At 38.2% G+C, this 23,059-nt stretch overlaps 3 long non-coding RNA genes across 3 annotated transcripts; all 3 read right to left on the bottom strand.

Moving 5' to 3' along the window:
• Positions 1 to 8,738: 8,738 nt before the first annotated feature.
• Positions 8,739 to 15,813, bottom strand: LOC136245215 (uncharacterized). Its single transcript, XR_010695796.1, has 3 exons — positions 15,735 to 15,813; positions 15,536 to 15,681; positions 8,739 to 8,872 (listed from the first exon to the last, which is right to left on the bottom strand). It is a non-coding gene; the product is annotated as an uncharacterized lncRNA (long non-coding RNA).
• On the bottom strand, positions 14,105 to 14,599 carry LOC136245203 (uncharacterized). Its single transcript, XR_010695794.1, has 2 exons — positions 14,568 to 14,599; positions 14,105 to 14,513 (listed from the first exon to the last, which is right to left on the bottom strand). It is a non-coding gene; the product is annotated as an uncharacterized lncRNA (long non-coding RNA).
• A 776-nt stretch (positions 15,814 to 16,589) lies between the features above and the next one.
• On the bottom strand, positions 16,590 to 17,454 carry LOC136245209 (uncharacterized). The gene is made up of 3 exons (XR_010695795.1): positions 16,999 to 17,454; positions 16,727 to 16,952; positions 16,590 to 16,677 (listed from the first exon to the last, which is right to left on the bottom strand). It is a non-coding gene; the product is annotated as an uncharacterized lncRNA (long non-coding RNA).
• Positions 17,455 to 23,059: the final 5,605 nt, after the last annotated feature.

Below are 23,059 nucleotides of genomic sequence, written 5' to 3'. Positions count from 1 at the left end.
TTACACACACCATCAAGAAAAGCTGAGCGATTACATTCATTAAATGCATTCTTCATGTCTATTTTGAGTAGAGCTAGAGATTCATCATTGCCAAATTGGGAAAGAGAATGACGGACAGCATGGATAGCTGCCTCAAGAAGACCTGGGATACCAACACCCACTTGACCATAAAATAGGAAAAAGTCAGAGAGAAAGGGACGAGCAAACTGACAGCACAGACGACTGGCAAGGGGACGAAGAATTTCACCAACTGCAATAGGGCGAACACCCCCGTTCTTTTTCAGAAGAGCTGTTAAAGGGGCACCACACAACCAAGGGGCAAGCGATGGAGAAGCTTTTCCAGAAAGCAAAAAATTCATCAGATGAGTGAGGGTGGTAAGGCAAAGTTCAGCAGAAGGTGCAGTGTGGCCACTGACTGCATCAAGAAGGTGTTGTGCCAATAAATCAGAGGCACCAGGACTGGTACCACGAGGAAAACCCTTCAAACATATTAATACAGCAGATTCATCTACAACTAAAGAAGCAGTCTTGGGGGCCGAACAAGAAGGTGGATCAGAGACAGGATGTCGCTGAAGCAACTCTTGAAATGCCAAATCATCATTCTTATCAGCCACACCAGTAGAAGTAAGAGACTGTACAGCATTACTGTACCTACCTTCCCGAGCCCAGAACAAAGCTCGAGAAATGTTGTGTTTTGAAGACTGAATACAGTGATTGGAGCGAGAGACATGTAAATCATCTTGTAGAGCTTTCCAAAGATTATACAAACCATCGGGCTGAGACCAGAGATGAAGACGGTCTAGCAAAACAGAAGCTAAAATAAAACGACGGCGGCGCTGACGAAGTGGAGGCATACGTATTGCCAGTTTAGCAAACAGAAAAAGACACATAAAGCCCCAGACTGAAGAAGTTGCATTTCGAAACTTGGTAGACAAGACTCTAGCTAGCAAAGGACGAACACTGCGGGGAATGTGAACAACAGTTGAGACAGGACAGGTCATAACATAATTCATTACTACAGAAAGAGCCTCAGACTCAAGATAAAAAGGGCCAACAAAAAAACATGCAGAAGCTGACAGAAGGGCTAACTCTAAAGGATCAGAAGGAATACTGGTGGAGAAAGCTAAGGAAGGTGGTGAAGGAGAAGTGGGAGACTGACTTTCAGACTGATCACAAATTAAGAAAGGAAGATCAGAAGCAGGAACTAATGGAGCATTACAGCGCTGACCAGGCTTAAGTAAACGTCTGCAGCCTGTTTTACGAAAACGTTCATGAGTAGCCCAACGGCAGGAGGGAACAGTGCAAATAAGACGGTTACAGCAAGCAAAGAAAGTTGCAGATGGAAAAACATACCTAGATATGTGAACCGAGTTGATGTGTTGCCATAAAAGAGAACAGGAGGAACAGGATTTATTACAAATAGGACAAGATAGAAGTGAAGAAAAGTGATCAGCCGAGGAAGCACTGGCTGGGATATCTGCCATCATTGGTGAGGGCTGCAAAGATGACTGCATCATAGTGTGAGATAAATCACGACTGTCTGAACTTGCTGGAGAGGGCACAACTTTATCAGGACTTGCTGGAATAGTAACAACTTTATCAGGGCTTGCTGAAGAGGACAAAACTACATCAGAACTTGCTGGAGAAAGAACAACTTTATCAGGACTTGCTGGAGAGGACACTGCTTTTATTATCAGGACTTGCTGGAATAGTAACACCTTTATCAGGACTTGCCATAGAGGACACAACATTTACTGGAATAACAACTTTATCAGGGCTTGCTGAAGAGGACAAGACTTCATCAGGAATTGCTGGGGAAGGAACAACTTTATCAGGATTTGTTGGAGAGGACACAACTTTAACAGGACTTACTGGAATAATGATAACATTAACAGGACTTGTTGAAGAGGACACAGCTTTAAGACTTGCTGGAAATTAAAGTAACAGGATTATCAGGACTTGCTGGAAAAGACACACCTTTAAGACTTGCTGGAATAGGAACACATTTATCAGGACTTGCTGGAGAGGACACAACTTTAACAGAACTTGTTGAAGTGGACATGACTTTATCAGGAATTGCTGAAGTGACAATTGGGCCACGACCAGCTGAAGAACACGTAGATACCGACAAAGTAAGACTTGCTGTGTCGGCGACTGTCGAGCATAACAATGGCGGGCTGGAGGTGACAAAACTAACTTCCTTTTTGCCATTCTGATTCACAACACACTGAAGAAAGTCACCAATGGGTTTCCCTGCGTAACGAATTGTTCTCTTCCAGTTCTTGGATGAAGAGCGACCAGCGCGACGCTCAAACTCACAAGGGGTCATAAACGACCCATTCCCGGCAGTAAACGAAATACAACGACTGAAACCATCCTTGAGCTTATCAGGGAACAGTTTGGCCGGTAAGGAACCACAAATAACGTCAATAGGATGGTCGGGAGAGAAAGCACTTTGAGACACTACAACCGCCATCTTAGCGAAAAAAAAGCATGCACATCGCTTATTATATGCGCACGCAGCAATAATTATTTAAACTACTCAACTGTTGTGTAATCATTTTTCAAAAGGAGTTTCCATGGAAACTTTGAAACCCCCTAAATCCACCACTGTATTGCTGTATGATCCATAAGATTCAGTGTGTTTTCTTCTAGCAGATAGTGACATAGAGGAAAGACTCTTGAAAGACAATTTTCTTATCAGGCCAACTTCGTGCTCCATCAGCTTCACAACTCCCTTAACATTATCTGGAGCCCTTGACTACAGTGTAAAAGAAACATAATAGTTAATACTGAGAAAACCTGTACAGTAAAAACTCTACAGCTTTGAAAGCAAAGGAGCTGACATTGTACATTAATGTGCAAACAGGAAATAACAGGTGAACAATTGCTAGAGTAGTACACCACATTGATAACTCACATTGTTTAGACAGTATTCCTGAACAGAGTGGGCCAGTGTGTGCCCTTTAGATGTCTTACGAGACCAGAAACATTCAGAAACATACAGTATGCCCTTGTTGAAACACTCTGCTGCACTATTACTGACACTTTGTGGGGAACAAAACTCATGTTCGTTGACACTCTCTGGAAACCGCGGATAAGGTACATATGGATTTATAATGTATGTACAAAAGTCTATATTCTATACCAAACCAACTCAAAAGCTTAACAACAAAGCTATCAAGATACAAAATTATACTATCTTACTTTTATTAGTTGCTGCAGCAGTTGATTTAGCATTGGATAATCTTACAATTCAGTAAGAGTAAATTAAACAAAGTGGGACCAAGTAGAATGGTACACTTCTATTTTGGACATGCTGTGACATTCTAATAATAAGGTAGTAAAGATACCTGATTAACACATATATAAGTGTCCCAAGTATCAAGATGTCTAGGTCTCTTTGATGTGGGTTTCTACAGTATACACAAATATGTGACTGGGCCTGCGAAAACAGGGCATGTGGGCACAAACTACACCCCGTCACTCTACAGGTCATATCTCAGTACTGGAACAGAATATTTGCATTCTGTAACCTGCATCATAACGCCAATTAAATGCTTACTAATAGCTAAAAATTGCATTGCCATAGCATAATGATACAAAAAGTTATGAGTGATGAAAGTTTGAAAAAGTAGGCAAAAATCATGTGCCCACATGCCCTATTTTCACAGGCCCAGTCACATATTTACTTCGGTTCTTCTCATCTAGTTTAGCAAAAGTCATCATCACCACCAGACACTGACTGATAGGCCATTGCAGGTACTTTACCACTGAGGTTACTATTGAGTAGATAGGAGGAATATAGTAATTATACACATGCATAATATGAGCAGTATGGCATAGTGTATCATACAAGTATCTAAACACAACAAGAATTTATATGTCGTCAAAAAAACTGAATATGTATATATCTTTAAACACATTACAAGTTCACAAAAATATGGAATTTTCGACCATAGCACATTGATTAAAAGTACTGAAACAAGCTGGAGTAGCCCATGATATTAAATCACAGTAAAACAATAAGAAGTGTTATACCTCTACTTTGCTCAACGTACCATAATGGATATGCACAGTAGGGATATAATATTTCTTATTGTTTTATATACTATGATTTAATACCATGGACTACTCCAACTTGTTTCAGTACTTTATATCAATGTGCTATGGTCCCTACTCTAGTTGAAAAATTCCAAATTTATTTGTGTACTTATTTGTTAGTTTTTGTAAATAATTTTTATGACTAGTGAACCCACGCATACTGCTAAAGAAATTGTGCTGCACACCACAGCTACATTGTCTAAAAAGTGAATTATTCATTACACTTCATTGTCAGCTACGCTCAAACTGTTAAACAGCATTTCGAATCAAGAACTGTTCGAAAAGCACCATTGCAATCCCCATAATTATACCGAAAGAAAAAGTGGTGCCACGCTAGGCCTGAGCCTATTATGCTTTTGAAACTGCCTATTATGCTTTTGAGCATTGCTCCAAAATTTCCCCTATTATGCTCCAATTATGCCCAGTTGTGTACAATTATGCTCCAAATATGCTCATATAAAATTGTGTCTTGACTGCTCTATTAGAGTACCTAATGCATCTGTGAACGTTCTATTAGGATATTTCATTATGCGGTGACTGTTCTATTAGAGTATATCGATCTTCAACAAATCTTTTCTTCACAACGTAGCTGTAAATCTGATTTTTACCATGTTTCATACTATCCAATTCTGCATCATGCAAAATAGGCAGAGTTTTAGCTTCTCACATAACCAATGTACAAAATTTTTGCCTAATATGCTGGCATTATGCTGATGCTTTTGGCTTCCTATTATGCCCCAAATTATGCTGGCATAATCGGCGCAGGCCTATGCCACGCACCACAGTTATATTAGCTACCAATTATCATCTGAAAAGTGAAGTATCCATTACGCTTCATTGCCAGCTTTGTTTAACCTGTTACACAGTAGTACGAATCAAGAACTGTTCGAAAAGCACCTCTGCAATCAAATAGCCTTTACGAAATTATACGGATGATTTCCGTTAGGAAGGGGAGCCATCACATGCTACCGCCAAATGGACACTTTTCGCTGTCAGCAAAAATGAATGGGACACAAAGGAGGATACTGGTAAGTCCATGAAGAATGCATTGTATATACTGTGATATGCCAAAAGGCACCTCTCAGGACGAAGCGACATCAAACAGTGAAAAATCAAGCCTGTAGCCATAGCCGTTATGGAGTTACACTTGTCTGAAGGAATCAGTCAGTTATTCAGTCAGTCAGTAGAAAATTCCAATAAATATATATATATTTAAATTCTGTAGGAACTTGTTGAAAACTTTTCAGGTCAATCTGAAAGCTTGTTTTACCTAACCAATACTGCCTCATCATCATCTGGGAAAATTGAGGTTGGTTTTTAGGTGATGTTATTTTATGGCCATGCCTACTCCTTTGTGGTCCCTACTATACAGTACTATTGTACTGCATGATAATAAGTATTGGGATCACTAAAAGAACTGATATACAAATTCTCTTCCACTTACGCATCAATAATATCCACGGTCCAGCTGGTTAACAGGTTAACTGATCTGGTAACATTTAACACCTCTACACTACACACTCTCTCAGCAAAGTGGAACATGCTATTAGTGACCGCACATATCTCTGACCATGTGATCACCCTTGTGAGGTCTGGACGAATCAGCAGGTCGTGTTTGATAAACGCATCTAGACCATGTTGTAGTTGAACCACGTTTACTATAAGTCAAAGCGTACGTAATACACTAATAAACAAACACACATCAGAATACATTCAATTCACATGCTTTCTGTATATCACTCAACATGTCATTGACTTACATTGTATTTTCTTCTGGATGCTTCTCAATTTTAGGGCAATGCAGTAAGAGGCAAACTTGATGTTACGATATCTGTTCTGAATGGCCTGATAGACTGCTGTCAGCTCGGGATGTTCCCACTGCATAGAGTTCTCATTACGACTGTAAGATAGCAATTACTAAACCAATTGTTACATGCATACATACATACAATAATTTGGTGGTGTACTGAAGTGGAGTTAAGTGCATGCATGTGTAACTAAACTTAAATATATATATATAGGTCCCTGTATAAAGGTTAAACTTTGGTTTGTGGCCTATGGCTGCTGTATGGGAGGACATTTACACTGTGCAAAAAGTGGATATAATATGGTATTTCCAGTGGCTTATTGAATGCAAATAAGCCTTAATATAAATCCTGTATTATACTCATTTTATACTTTAGTATAATCCATACTATACTATTGCATATATAGTTCAGTTTATTTACCACATTACCTCAAATAGCTTATATCTAATATAATGCCCACACTATACCATCGCATATATGGTTTCAGTATATTTAACACATTAACTGAAGTCTTACATGAGATTGTTAGTATAATACAGGTTATACCAAGCTTTTTTGTATTCAATAAGCCACTGGAAATACCATCTTATATCCCTTTTTTCACAGTGTTACATGTAGTTAGGTAGCCATGCACCTCTCTATAAAGGCCAAATATTTCTGGCCTGGTTACATTGTAATTCATTATTTGTAAGCTTCACGTAAATGCAAGGAATTGTACTAGATGTATAAGGCTATAACTGTACCACCACCTTCACAAAAGCAATGTATCATAGACGTGTTGCTTAGTTTTCTATGCTCCACTTGGACAGTTCAACGGATGGAGAATGATAGCCTACTGCTTTTGTCGAATTATGGTACAAAAATGATAGACACTTTCTGTATTATTTTTACAAACAACAAAGGAGGACAATGGTAAATGTACGATGATATGTACCGCATTGTCTCAAATTATGGCCCAGGCGTTTATTTTTTTCAAGCAATTTTTTACCCCGGCTACTAATTCAAGACTCCTCCAAATGTATGTACTAATTGTACATGAGGAATCCTTCCAAAAAATCTCTATTTAGAGGAAATCTTTAGACATTAGTAAGGCTTGGCTTTATATAAGCCACCATGGTAACTTTGATTGTGGGATTTAGTTTATAAAACAAACAATTGAAAAACAGCAGTTCATTTTCCATAAAGTAGAGCTAAGGTGTGAAATGTGTTCAATAGACTTTCAAAGCTTTACAATATACAGTTATGACAGTAAGGCTATTATCAACAACTCTGGGTGGCACTATATACTAGAACCCAACAACCAGTAGCTAATAAGTTTACAGAATATACCCTATAAGGCAAAAAGGCTTATTATAGATACACCTATTTAACTGGACACTCACTTTAGGAAGAATTGTACTCCATTCTTTGATCGTGATCTTGACCATCCCTTAGGCAGTGCTGCAATATAAAGAAATATTCACTACAATTATTATGACAACTACAATAATAATGCAAAATATGAAAATTAACATTTCAAATCTGGAATTAGAGCCTGGTTTTTGGGATAGCAAATATAAAGCCATATCTACACAAAAAGCTAAGTTGTAAATAATTGGATGCCGCATTAAAAAAAAAATAACAGCCACTATAGTTTATGACTTCTGTAACATAACAGGCTTCTGTTGGTACAAGAACATCACTTACTGCTGTCCATGATGTTACTGGTGTCAAACTCAGTAATACACTCTTGTATCCTAGTATGATGTGAGGCCACCGTGGCTTTTAACTGGTTCCACCAGTCACAATAACTTTTGGAAAGGTTTGTCATCTCCTTGGCAACTCTGACACCTAGTTGGAAGTTGATGTCGCTGTGATTCCACAATAGCCTCCAGTAGTTCTGCGATGGATTAATGTCCGCTTCAAAATGCCTGTAAGAATTAAAAGAACTTCATCGAAAAGATCAAATTTCATTTTATTTGCTCCTTAAAAGTGGTATGTGTGTAACATTTCACTTTTGAATGAAAGTGTGTAAACACTCAGTCTCATGATAATTATCATAACCATGATGTGTTACATCCTACAATTGTTAAAGTCACAATCACCCAGCCCTAGACTCAAGTCTAGTGTAGAGGCCATAGGCAACCTAGTCAATGAGCAAATCCATGAGTTCGACCAGTAACATGCCTGTGGCTGAAGGCACATATTGCCAGAGTGTCAGTTTATTCCATTCCATTCTGGAGAGTAATGCTAGAGTGTGCCATTACGTTAAATAACGCTGACCTTAATACATTCTGGCATAGCTGCCCCTAGTCTGATGCAGCCCAGGCATAACCAAAACTGTAATTATTACACAACTCTCACTGCTTGAAGCCTCTTAGATTACCTATCAGTGAATCATTAGTAATTGGTAAAATTACTGGTTGTTTTACAGGAAGTAAATCCCCCCAAAAATCAAGCAGTAAATTAACAGATGGGAACATTTTGGCTACTGATAATTTACTTATAATACACCAACTAGTAAATCAACAGTGAACCAATGAGTAAACTTACTACACCAGCAGCACTATGGTTTCTGCTTTACTGTTGGTTTACTGCAAGACACACATCACTAGTAATTTAACAGTAAATTTCAGTGGTGGTTTGCAGTTAGTTTACTATACCACAAATACCATGCAGTAAATTAACAGTAATATTAATATGAATATTGTTTGAAAATTATTGTTTACAGCCAAAAATTACAGCCACATTATCAGTAAATTGGATACAAGACAACAATACATCACATAATAAGTCTAGTACTGTCAGTGATATGGTCATCTGAAATGATCATCTAGTACAGCTGGATGATCTTCACTGAAGACATGTCAGAACGTCTTGATAGAGGCAACTTCACAAGGGATGATGAACCGGCAGGCACTTGGAAGAAGCTGTTAGATGATGCCTCACTGGCATTACAGATGCCACTGTTTCATTTCTACCTGTTATAGGAAATTAAAATAGCTGAGACATGGTAGCATAGCAGTATCAGAAAATTTACAGCTATGTTCACTTCAAAATTAAAACAGGGACAAAAGAGTTTCTATTCTTAAACTATAGCTTGAGAAGTATTATTTAATAAATATACAACTGGTCTTCCCCCCCTTCAATTTTACAGTATAACGTAGTGATACCAAACTTCCATATTGTGCATCCTTCAACATTATTAATTAATAATTATACAACTCTTTCCACTGCTTGAAGTTTCTTAGTTTACTAGAGTGGTATATCCACAGTATATGGAACAGTTAATTGTTAGGAATTTTAGTAGCTTTTCAGTAAACCTGCATTCACTGATGTTTACTGAGAGTTTAAAATTTAGTAAAACAATTATGTTCCATATACTTAAAGTTGTTAGTAAAATGTATATGTTCCATATACATTTTACTATCAGTATAACTGGATACAACTACAGTAAAGCAGCTTAATAAATTAGTAAACTAAGAACCTTCAAGCAGTGTTCATGGCTGAATTTCCTGGTACATTTTACAAGGCACGCCGAATCATGCTCACTGTACACTAAACCACTTACCACTACGTAAACACTGTGGACTAACGATCTTGACTAGGTTGTTTTCCTTTACGTAAATAAAACCACAAAGTAATTATAAGACAACAAAACTACAAAATACACTAAAAGCAGCCTTGAGAAACAGGCGGCCACTAATAAACTGTCTACAAATAAGTCTTACAGCGTAAGAAACTATTTTATATTGTTTCCTTACTGAATCATCGTCTTCACGGCTGGTTTCTTCAAGATTTATCACAAATCCAGTGTCACACATGTGTATACGCACACGACTGAGTCTTGCCACACGTCTGAAAAACCATCCAGTTACTTGCCAGTTGCAATATCTTAGCCTATTTATTATAACAATGTGCCTTTTTTCAAACAATACTGTCTACTCAAATATAAACGAAACAGCCCTATTTTCCAGAGAAAAGTTTAACCGGGTTAGCTATATAATAAACCTGCAATAGTGTACGAACTATCCGGTTATCCCAGAAACAGGACCTCTGTGGGCGTGCCGACTTCAGGGTTAGCGCATCGTACTATGAAACGCACAATAGATACGCTAATATTTTGGAATTGCACTCAGCGCATGTTTTATACCACCGTGCCGGGCGAATTTTTTTTTGGGCACACTTTGGACTTAGAAATTTCCACGGATTATTTTTCCGGATAATGTTGCGCATGTTATACCGGATACTAACCTGCTCTGGTACTCACGTTGCCAGGGCACGTTGCTCTAAGTTGTGTTTCCTGCCAGGCTGACAGTACAAAGGGAGGGCGAAAATCACTTTAGGAGGAGACGCCTCTTTCTCCCGTTTTTTCAGCGCCAGAATGTTTTCTCACATCGTGATTGGCAACCTCAGTGCCAGTCTGGCATTAGATCACATCACAGAACTACTCACAGCCATTGTTGAAAGTGAGTATGAAGCATTTTGTGTTTTAATTCTTTTTAGTAACCAACACCAGTTTGATGGATGTGTCACAGTGCACTGAAGTGTTAACAGTAGAGGCTGGAGTATTATGCACCTATCAATATTATCCCCCACCTCCCCCTTCCTGGGCATAAAGGGGAAATGGGTGGGGATTTGACTTGAAAAATCAAATACTCCACCCATGGGGACACGACTAGTGGTCAAATCCCCACGTAGTATGACTGCAATACACTTGAGGAAACAGTTAGTTAATTCTTATGTAGCTTGTGGTTTAACAAATGCCAAAAATTTCGAACGATCAAATACCCCACTAGTGGGGCAGAATTTCAGATCAAATCAGGCCAAAATCCCCTAGTAATCCCGGGAGGGGGGTAGTGGGGCTTAACATTGATAGGTGCATTACCAACTCTTGGTGTTATGAATACTGTAGTTAACTGAACAAGCCCTTTAGTGGCAATTTTGGTTCTGAGCAGACGGCAATTGCCAAGAAGCATTTTTGATTGTGTCATGGTGCCATCCTATTACAGAACAATGTGAATCCTTTTACTTCCAATACGAAGACATGGTATGTGCAAGTTGTGACAGGCAGCTATTTATTTATAATAATTGTATAGCCATCACAATAGGAAGTAATGTTTCCAACTCAGATGTTTCTTGCCCTACAAAGATGGCAGTGCTGACTTTGTGTATATTTTACATAATGTTTTTATCACTGTGTCATGTGATGATGTGGTCATGATTATGTGCGATGATCTGATCACGTGTGTATTGAGTACGATATTCGTTATTGCTAGATGGATTCACATTGAGATTCTGAGCGAGTGATTGTAACCAAAGAACTCCGGTCTGAATGAGGTGTGGAACAAGCCCATTTCTCACAGTGCTTGAATACAGCCGAAATGAGTTTGATGATGTAATACAGGAATAAAGATAGGAAATTCAACAATCTGACATTGCTGGACTGTGAACGTGCATTTGAGGGTGGAAGCTACAGGAAGACATATTTAAAGTTGGGAGCACCCTTGCACAACTAATTGATGAGGGCTATGGCCTATCCTTGTTAAACTGAGAAAGTAAACTCAAGTGCAGCCAGTGTCCCTTATTCTACCACAGTTGCATTTTTGATGTATTGCATAGAGTATGTATGCTCACTACGTTGGCTGTTCCACCCATGTTTCTGCAAGCTTATGTCTGCAGTACTGTATGTGGGTGTGTATCTAAATACTCGTTTATCACAAGACCATATTATATGGTTTCAATCTAATCCTAAAGAAGGCCGATACAGAGTATTCCATACCCCTACATCTCATCTGATTATCAGTGCACTTGCATTTATCAAGTAGTACATGAGTTGTTAATCATGTTGTGTATACACTTTTGCTAGCACAGGAACTGAATATATACACACCCACCAAAGGGCTGCAGTAGTGTTAGTGTAGTAGTGCAAGTTAGTTGTAATAAGTAAGCAGTTGACATTTTAAATGCACTTGTACACGTACAAGTATTTTAATTGCTACTTGTACTTTAAAATGTACTTGTCCTTCACTGATTTAAGTATGCCTAGCTAATGGCTATAAAGAAGTTACAGATTCACATCTATTAAGTATATGTTTGGCCAATTTTGTGATAGCGTATTGTCAGACTTGATTAAAACAACTGGTAACGAAGTTATGCCATACACCATTGATATCAGTTCTTGGATACATCACAACCGAGCACTTGTCATCAAGTTGCAGTGGAATCAATGCTTCATTTTATAGCTTTAAGATGAACATTTTAAAGCACACCTACTTTTTATTAGGCTGTGAACTTGAAGTTTACCTATTTTTTATTACTTGCATCAACATTATAATTGGGTTGGGTCATCCAGATTATCTTCATCATTTGGGTCGTATTTTGTCTGTATCAAATGGGTCTTATACACTTTCCAGTTGAGATGTGAGATAAATTAACAAAGTATTGATGGAAATGCAGTTGTATGTACTCAAGAAACTTATATTCGAGAATGTGTCTTTAGGGATATGTGGAGCAGCACCCACTTATCGGGACTGTATGCTACTGTCTATTAGCATGCATCTGGTATTATGCCCATATAATATTAGGATTGGAGGTTGTTACTTGTAGGCAACTAGTCTGACTTTAAGCAACAGGGCCATACCCACATATGGGAATTGCAGGTTGCTGCAGCTGTCATACCTAATTAATTGATTATGAATGTTAAAATACTCTTTGGTACAGCTACTTGTCTCCTTGCAGATGATCCTTCCTATAGTGTAATGATCTGTATAATAAATGTAGGATTAACTAGTGGAACTTTAGGATAATGGATATTATGCCAAATCTATGCCGATTACTATTTCTTTTACTAAACCCACACTGCTTGAAGTTTCTTAGTTTACTACAGTGTAGAGGTGTACCGATAATCGGATCGGCTATAATATCGGCCACCAATATGGTAATTTTTACCAATATCGGTATCGGTGCAGAACAGCAGGAGGACCGATATCGCTACCGATATTTATACACTAGCAATAGTTTGTACATAAACGGATTGTGCATTGGTTTTCTACGTTATTCATGTGGCTCTTTAGTGCCAGTGGCTTATTGTTCACGCTGAAACAAGCGCTACGCTACGAGAAGCCATATAAATACATGCGAATCTACTGTCTTTTGCTGGAAAGTTTATCACAGTCTTTATAAATGAAGCAGTTAGCTATATAGAGTACCTTGTAATAAAAAGAAGGCTCACAGGATAACCAAGGAAATTTGCTGTACTAGTTTTCTCACAAACCATTAGAATGCAGAAATATCCGTATAAGGCTTCATGGAAGTATACATAAAAATGTTTGTGGGTGCCTAATTGTCTGGATTGCACAATAGAAACCCAAGCTGTATACCACCACAGGCAGAGTATATAGCAATGAATACATGCACATGTTGTAGGGTAGGTAAATGTACACTTTTAACTATAATGCAAATATCGGATCGATTATCGGTTATCGGCTTCTTTTGGTGGCATCAATATTGGATATCGGTACATGCCAAAAACCTACATCGGTACACCTCTACTACAGTGGTATATCCTCAGTATATGGAACAGTTAATTGTTTGGTATTTCAGTAGTTTTTCAGTAAACCCGCATTCACTGATGTTTTACTGAGAGTTTAAAACTTAGTAAAACAATTATGTTCCATATACTTAAAGTTACTGACATTTTACTATCAGTATAACTGGGTACAACTACAGTAAAGCAGCTTAACAAATTAGTAAACTAAGAACCTTCAAGCAGTGCCAGTGCTTCACACTTGTCTTTATTGTGATTGAACTGGGGTCAATCGGTTCAGCAGTACTAGCCCACTTACAACCCTAAATTTTATTCCTGCAGACATTGTTGAATGGATTTCCCTATATAATAACATAAGGAATTCTGTTCAAACACAATTTTTCCTTTTTTTGTCAGTACTATTTCATTTAGTTGGTCTCAAAGTGTCCATTATATGGTAGTTCTACTGTATACAAGTGCACTAGGTCATGATCTGGTTACATATCAGCCAGTAAGAACTTGCTACAATAGATTAACCACACATGTATCAGTTTATACTGTACAAGGACATAGATCGTAACAAAGAGAGGAAGCCAACACTCAGACACAACAGCTTCACTGTCAACAGAAATCTCTTAATACTCGATCTTTAGATGTACCCTCAACTACACATACACATCATACATCTCGATAGCTGTCTGAATGAACAATAACATGACATGCATAACCAAATGCATTACTGCCTTTTCAGTCTATTCATACTCACTCATGTTTTAACACGCACTGTCAAACTGGTAGTTGGCTGTTTCAGTTGCTTAACAAACACAAGCTCCATCATACTCACACACTCAGTTTCAACAATGACTGTGAGGAGCTCTGTACTGACAAATCAGTGGAGGCTGTCAATCACAATGTGTCTGCTGCTAAAAAATGGCATGAGAAAAGAGGGCTCTTAATTAGGCCTCTTAATTGGTCTCCCCTTAAAGTCATCCTCTCCCTCCTTTTGTGCTGTCAGCCTGGCAGGGAACACGACATTGTGACCAATGTGCATGTCTGTAGCAAGTTAGTATCCCGTACAACATGTGCAACATTATCTGGAAAAAACAATGAATAAATTTTTCTCTAAGTTGAAAAGAAATTCGCCATACAGGTATACCCATATTGAATTTCCTATCTTTGTTCCTATTGTGGAAGTATATATTAAATCATCAAACTCATCTCGGCTGTACGCAATCACCAAGAAAATGTTCCACAGATTGGGGTTCTTTGGTTATAATCACTCGCTCAGAATCTCATCTAGAAAATAAATTAAGAATATCGTACTCAATACATGTGATCACAGATCATCACACATAATCATGACCACATCATGAATTAGTGATAAAAAATTATGTAAATATACAGAAGTCAGCACTGCCATCCATAGGGAAAAGAACATCCACATTGTTCAGTAATACACAATCAAAACGGCATCTTGGCAATTGCTATCTGCTCAGAAACAAAATCGACACTAAAGGGCTTGTTCAGTTAACTACCATGGTGTTCATAACACCAAGAGTTGATAACAAATACATTAATAAAAAGAGTTGGTAATACTCCAGCCTCTACTGTTAACACTTCAGTGATAACACTGTGACACGTCCATCAAACTGGTGTTGGTTAATACTAACAAGAATTAAAACACAAAATGCTTCATACTCACTTTCAACAATGGCTGTGAGTAGTTCAGTAATTGTCTAACGCAAGACTGGCACTGAGGTTGCCAATCACGATGTGAGAATACATTCTGGTGCTGAAAAAACGGCAGAAAAGGAGAAGAGGCGTCTCCCCCTAAAGTGATTTTCACCCTCCCTTTGTACTGTCAGCCTGGCAGGAAACACAGCTTAGAGCAACGTGCCCTGGCAATGTGTGTACAAGAGCAGATTAATATCCGGTATAACATGCGCAACACTATCCGGAAAAAAATAATGCTTGAAAATTTCTAAGTCCAAAGTGTGCCCAAAAAAAAATTCGCCCGTGCCGGATAAATCCAGTTTCAGCCATGATAGGGTTATAACACAAAAAAATATTTTAGCCATGCAAGATATATATTATGACATAACATCAATGTATTTACCTGTTAATACAGTAGCCCACTGCTGTAGCATCATGGGACTAGTGCTTTTATTCTATAACAGAAAGCATGTTATTCACGTTCTGTGAGAAACAATGTCATTGCACCTGTGCAAGTTATCATTACTGCACTTTATTTCACCTAATCCGCTAAATTTGTAATAACATTTGTAACTCTTTTATCGATTTTCACATAGCTGTACCTTGGAGAGAGAAGTGGCAGATCGCCCAGCGAGTGACCACTGCAAAATTCAGTGTTATATCAGTACGATGAGTTAAGGTTAGGCCTGCGCCTATTATGCCGGCATAATCTTGAGAATAATAGGTCACCAATTTCGTGAGAATAACTCCAGAATAATAGGATGGTTACAGGCATAATTTTAAAATAATCGGACGACTACGGGAATAATCGGTGGAATTAGTGGGCGTGTCTCTTCTTGATTACATAGAAGAACGAGTTAAGCTACTACAAATGATATAAAGCTGACGGGAGTGCTGGCTTAAAGGAGCTGAAAAGCCTCTAAAAGATCGATATACTCTAATAGAACGCTCAAATACTCTATTAGAGCAGTCAGATCGTTTCATGTTAAAAATCTGCAGCCAGCATCACGGATTTAACTGCATGATTATCTGCAATTCTGAAACTTGTACATCTTAAATATACCAATGTATCTTCTTCAAGTCTTTGAGCATTATTATCTACCCAACTTAGTAGCTATACAGCAGTTACAGCATATTATTATAATACACTATTCTAATAATTAAATGCACTTGAATTATTACTGTAGATAGCTATTCTAATTCTGCTATAACTATTATGGAAAGAAAAATAATGTGTAAAGTGGAATGCTTCATATATGGCTATTAATAATTCGGACAAAACTACTTATAGCAGCATCTTGTAAACTAAGTGACTAGCCACAGATATATACTGAATGAGAATAATTATGGAATAATAGGCTGGATACAAGAATAATAAAAAGAATAATAGGAGAATTTTTTGGGAAATTCTGGAAAGAATAATAGGTAAAGTTTTGAGCATAATAGGCTCAGGCCTAGTTAAGGTATCATTGCTGGTTGCTCCCATCGGCAATTATTATAATGCCAAGAGTTCCTTGATCAATGAGGTGTGATTCATTGGGATACCTAGTTTGGAACAACAGTTACCTCACATTTACACTCTACCTTAGCTGACCTTGGCACTATAATATATTTCAAACATGGTGTGCTTCACAGCAACATCCCAGTCCTCCTGAACAAAGTTTATTAGATGTGATATCAAAGTGTAATTCCTAGTTTGGTAAACTTTAGTCAGCTATATAATAACCATACTGTACCTGTAAATTTTCAATCACATCAAATTAATGCTAATGAATTTTTGTAGTCTCACCGCATTGTCATATTGTGATCTAAAACCCAGTCTGTCAAACAACGAGACACAAAGACATAATAGCGGGGGTGATTTACCAGTAGTTTAGTCAGCATTAATTCACGCGGTCGCAACACTGATAATTCGGACAGGCGTATGTGCCCGGAAGTTAGCACTGCAGATCACCAAAAGCCTCATATGTGATGTCTCTCACCACTCGTAACTGCAGGACGACAAGAGCATCCCGGGCGGTAATATCAGTACCTCTTCATCAAGTTCTCAACCCACTCGTGCCAACCGCACAGTTCAAAGTGTAGCTCAAGTGCACGTGGGCTTTATCACATGATGCAACCGCGCATGCAACCGCGGAAGTGAAAGGGACTTCTGTTTCTACCTCGAGTTGTGTTCAACCGTATTCTGTATGCTTCCAGACCTCGTTCTAGCGGAAACAACGTACTGTTGTAGTGGCGTTACGTACTAGAATCAAGGTAAACCAAAAAGAAAGGCAGCTATTTCACGTGGTGACCTTTAACAGAATTAACACGCGTATGTGGTATTCCGGCATGAAGTCTCAAGCTTGTTCAGGACTCGGGTTGTATCCGTGTGCACTCAAGCAAACAGGTAAGAAATCCATTGAGGTGATGAATCCGTTGTGTGTGTGCGTGCGTGTGTTATTATTATTATCATTATTATTAATGCTTTACAATGCAACATACAATTACAATTATATATGTGTAGATGGGTATAGATGAAGAAAAGTTGCATTGATGGTCTGCCAGCAACCTGTGCTGGCAGCCGGGAGTTAATTAAACTTATGTAGTAAAGTTAATTGTCAGTCCAGAATCATAGCACTTGCTGCATCTACAGCAGTAATGATAGGTACAGGGATTGTCAGGAGAGAAATTTGTGGTGAAGTGTTGCCATAAATAGTTCTGAATAGTAGCTTTGATGACTGGTAGGGACTGGTTGATGTCAATGCAAGGTAATTGGTTCCATATCCTGGGAATTCTATTAAAGTAAAAGTTTCTGGCATAGTTACTATTAGTGCGGACATGATTTAGTTTGTTAGTAGACGAAGACCTGGTGTTGGAAGAGCTAAATGATATGTAGTTGTATATGTTAAATTGAGAAGATGGCTGTTGTAAAGCTTTGACAAGGAACATAAAATGTGTGTGTGTTCGCTGACTAGCTGACTTGCCCTTGGTGCGGTATTGCAGGCAGTGTGTGTACTAGCTAACTGACTTGCCCTAAGTGGAGCGGTATTGTTAGCAGTGCACATACTGACCAGCTGACTTGCCCTTGGTGCGGTAGTGCTGCAGCGCATGTATTGACCAGCTGACTTGCCCATAATTTGGTGCGGTATTGCTGGAGGTCATAGTAAATGTATAATGATTGGCATGGTACTGTTAGTACTGTAGTTGTCTTGTCCTTTGTAGTCAATGTGTGTATAACTTTCTTCGTTGTATGTGTCTTAAACACACCATAAACACACATTCAGTTTGTATGGTGTGTTAGCCACTGAAAATGTACAATATTTACTTGACTTGCGTTGTAGGGGTTTAGAACATAACCCTTTGAATAGTGCTGCACCAGCATTATTTGAGGGTGCGGTACAGCTGTTTTAACCTGCAACTACTAGCTATTCTGTATAAATATAACAATCACAATTTCAATTCCTTGTAACACAACCATGTCATGCATTTGTGTTAATTAGTCAGTTTACTAACTAATATCCAGAATTTTGATCATGCGACAGCCTTTTAAGTTAACCAGGGCTATGCCTTCCATTAATCAAGATAGAGATGAATACTATAGGTAGTAATGAGTATTTATACCGTCTCAGCAAAAACCCGACTTGTTTGCACAAGCATGTGTATTGAAAATCGAAATTTAAAAATAATTCGTAAAAATTATGCATGCTACAAAAAAAACCAAGTTTTTATAGGGCCAGTACTTGAAGAAGGAAGATGCAAATCGATTAAAACTATATACCATCTTATTCGCCTGTTCATGGAGAGTTCCAAAATCCCTGTTTCGTTTCTCCAGCTATAACAGTATGCATGTCACGTGTGTTTGTTTACGATGCGGTAAACGTAAAGAAGATTGTCATCGTTTCTTCTACCAAACCGCCTTCATATCCATATGCGCAAGTATCTACAGGGCTAATACTATACCTTGGCTGATGTACTGATCTATGGTGAACGTTTTAAGCCAACTTTCAACATTGTAGACTAATCCAAACGGACGTTATGGCTGTGAATGTAAACGCCTGTAGTTTATTTTCAGTATAGTCGCTGTACATGTCGATTATACCCTGCTCTTCCTGCTGTCTATCGTTATAATTCCAAAATTACACACCACAGAAGGCTGAAACTTTGGTGGTCCATTCCTTGGACACTGCTGATATTGCTAAGTGAATAAAAAAAATTTTTTCATTGTGCAAACAAGTCGGGTTTTTGCTGAGACGGTCACATATAGTGCGGTATTACTCGAGGGTGTGTGGTACAATCATATCAAAACTAGTCTGTACATTTTGTCAAATGAAGCCATATACATATTTCGTTTTTTTCAATACATTTTGTACGCAAAACACATGTTTTTAAAGTGTAAAGGTTCGCTACACCTTACACATTAGACTTTCTCAAAAAAAAAACCGGTGGAATTAACAATTTCTAACCTTCAGCTTTCTTTTGTTCAATACAATTTGTGACGGGGCCTGCGAAAATAGGGCATGTGGGCACACAAAATTTGACTACTTTTTCAACCTTTCATGTGTCATAACGTTTTCATTAGTTAAGCTATGGTCATGCAATTTTTACCATGTATTCAAAATGTAATTGGCATTATAGTACAAGTTACAGAATGCAGATATTCCGTCCCAGTACTGAGATATAATTTGTAATGTGATGGGATTTAGTTTGTGCCCACATGCCCTATTTTTGCAGGCCCAGTCACATTTTATCGCAATTCAACCGGGAAGTCACTGCTCTTTCAGGCTGAAATCCGTTGATTGCAAATAACTCCAATACATTGCGTATTGATGATTGCGCATGGCTCATTTATCGCGATGATTCTAAGTCACACATGGGGAAATCCCCATTAAAACGGGTAGCATTATTTAGAGCAGTCTAGCAGCAACAGGTTGTTGTGAAATTTATGTGGATTGCGACAGTATTTGCCAGTGCTCTGGTGGGTTAAACGTTTGTAACAAAAACTCCATATATTTGAATGGACACACGAAATACCTACTTCCCAGAGAGCTACTTTTCGGATGCTACTCGATGCAGCAGGGGTTCTAGTGGACTGAGGTTTGTAGTAATGTATTTTATATCAAGTAGGAAGAGAGATTCTACTGGTAACTCAGAGTCAAATTTTCGTATACGCGTAATTTAATTTTTGCGGTAAACTTGACACAAGTTTTGATATGTTAATATTTTCAAAAGCAAGGATAAAATTCTTTATGGTTCCCAACTGTGGTACCATTCGAGAGTGCAGCAAAATTGGAGTATATGTGGTATTCTTTATTCATATATAACATAATTTGGTGACATTTCTTTATGTACAGAGAAATGATATGGATACAAGATAGCTAAAGGAGAGATAGGTGTCGTCTTATACCATGGAAGGACTAGTATATAACCCATATGACGGTAACGAGTAAGATCCCAGCTGTTTCCAGTTAATACCAGGCATCCATTGATGATACAGCTTGGCAGGCTGCTTCCCCAGTAGACACCAGGTCCCCTAAAGCTGGTATATACACTGAAGCAATGTGAGTAAATTTCCGTGCTCAAGGAAACAATAACAATGGAACCTGGCATTGAACCTGGACCCTGGCATTGAACCTTGACCCTTTTGATTATCAGGCCAGTACTCTAGCAACTTGACTATGATTCCTTAATGGACACGGAGCTGACCAGAAGCTTGGTGGATACATTTGTTGTATCTTAATTTCATGTTGGTAAGTATTATTGTATTACAAAAAGCAGATTTGTAATCAAATTTTATTTCTATGTAGAGGACCTTCGTTTCAGATATAGCTACTCTACAGAAAGAAAGCATGTACCTTACATATTGATTTGTGACTACAATTTCATATTATGAATTGTAAATTACATTTTGATTTACATTTTATCAGCTTGATTATACAGTCCATACTGTAAATTGATGCATATAATTAAAATTATACAGTGTATTTGTGTATAATTATACAGTTATTATATAGTTATACAACAGCCACGAGTGCTCTGCCTGATATAAACGCACGAGCCTGAGGGCCGTTAGGCCCGAAGGCAAGTGCGTTTATACAGGCAGAGCACGAGTGCACGTTGTATAACTGTTATGTACCACTCACCTAATAGGTGGGGAGAGTCTCACAAGACAGCTGTAACACTTATAAAGGCCAGGTTTCTAACTTCGATTGTGGGTAACCAAACCGGACTTTGCGATGACGTTCCCCCTGCAGTACTGCAGCCACCTGAGATAATGAAAGCTAGTACGCTATGGGTTATATCACTAACCTGCATTCGCTGTTCGACTCTCATCATGTAGTGCTCAGCATGCCAGCGTGATCACTCAATCGCCATATAGACTAAGCGCCAGACTAATCGCCATAGTGATTCTCTAGAGCAAAAAAAAAGTAGCTAAATAGACGTTTTAAGTAAACAAAACCTAACTACTAAACGATGCTAGTCTAATACTATTCACACTGGCTAAACTCGAATCAGGTGGCATGACAAAACTGGTTACCACAATCGAACGTAAAGGTTAGTATTATTTAGAACTATGATATATTTGTTTTATTGAGTCATTGTCGAAGTGGACTACAGTTTAATCTGGGCTAAGATGGCACCAGACTAGTAAGGTGTATAAGTTCGTTTATATAATTATATGTATAGACTAGAGTTGTGGCCACCCGTGTTGGCTTTTTCGATCGACATTGGCTGTTTGTGAATATTATACGTATTGGTGACGTTATGGCCCACAATCGACCTTTACATGTCAGGCTATAAAAGAATTCGAGTGATCTGTGAAGTGTCTTTCCACCTATTAGGTGAGGTGCCATAGTGGTCTTCGCCACCGGCACTTGTGCTATGCTGCACAAAACCGCAGCCAGTGCAATATCTGTATATTGCACTGCAGTCGGTGCATTATAACTTATGATGCACTCGTTGTGGTCTAAAAAACCGCAACCAGTGCATTATAAGTTATAATGCACTCGCTGCGGTCTGCAGCAGTGCAATATACAAATTATGGCACTGGCGGTGCCTTTGAACTGCCCACGCAGAGTGGTACATGCAATTTTATTGTGACAACCAAATTTCAGGCATGTCCAAATTTGACACACGGTAAGTTGGTAAGCTTGCTTTAGACATCCATTCACTCTCACAACTCATGTAAAGTAATTTGATTGGTAAGTGTCAGATGTTTTGTAGCCTTGCCTTTTGGAACTCAAGACCTGTTTGATAAAATGATTATGGCACTATAGTAACATAAAGTTAATAAAATTTTCTAACCCCATGGTTTACTATAGGTAAACTGCCAGCGCATAACTTGAAGGTTTTCTCCAACAATAAACCAATGATTTACCACTTGGTAAATATGCAATAGTAATTTACTGCTGATTTAATCATGGTAAAACTGACAGTGGTTTACTGCACCGGTAATCTGAGGGAGACCTATTAGTTTACTACATAGTAAATTTCAGGTAAAACAGCCCTCTTCAAGCAGTGTCTGTAATGTATAAAGTTATGATATTTAGAGCAACGGTATCAGTTGTTTACTTATTGCTTTCTTCCTACAACTACAGTTTCAGGTTTGCTCTTTAGACTAAAAGTTTTTTTAGATCTAGAATGTAATACTAATTGTTAATAAAGTAGCAAGTGTTGTAAACATGTACAAGGTCACTATGACATGATGTGAAGGTTGTCCAGTTGAGAATTGTTCACATTACAATAACTCTAACATTAATACTGTTATTATATAACAGAGAGGTATTAAAAATAATGTGTGAATATGTACAGAAAATGATATTTATGTGAATTGAAAAAAAAAAGTTACTCTTATCTGAAATGAATGACATTGAGTGATGAGGTAAATATCACTGTGCAAAAAGTGGGATATAATATGGTATTTCCAGTGGCTTATTGAATACAAATA

Source organism: Dysidea avara, chromosome 2, assembly GCF_963678975.1.
Source record: "Dysidea avara chromosome 2, odDysAvar1.4, whole genome shotgun sequence".
Taxonomy (NCBI): Eukaryota; Metazoa; Porifera; class Demospongiae; order Dictyoceratida; family Dysideidae; genus Dysidea; species Dysidea avara.
The sequence above is the reverse complement of the archived record's forward strand: the minus strand, read 5'-3'. Positions and strand labels throughout refer to the sequence as shown.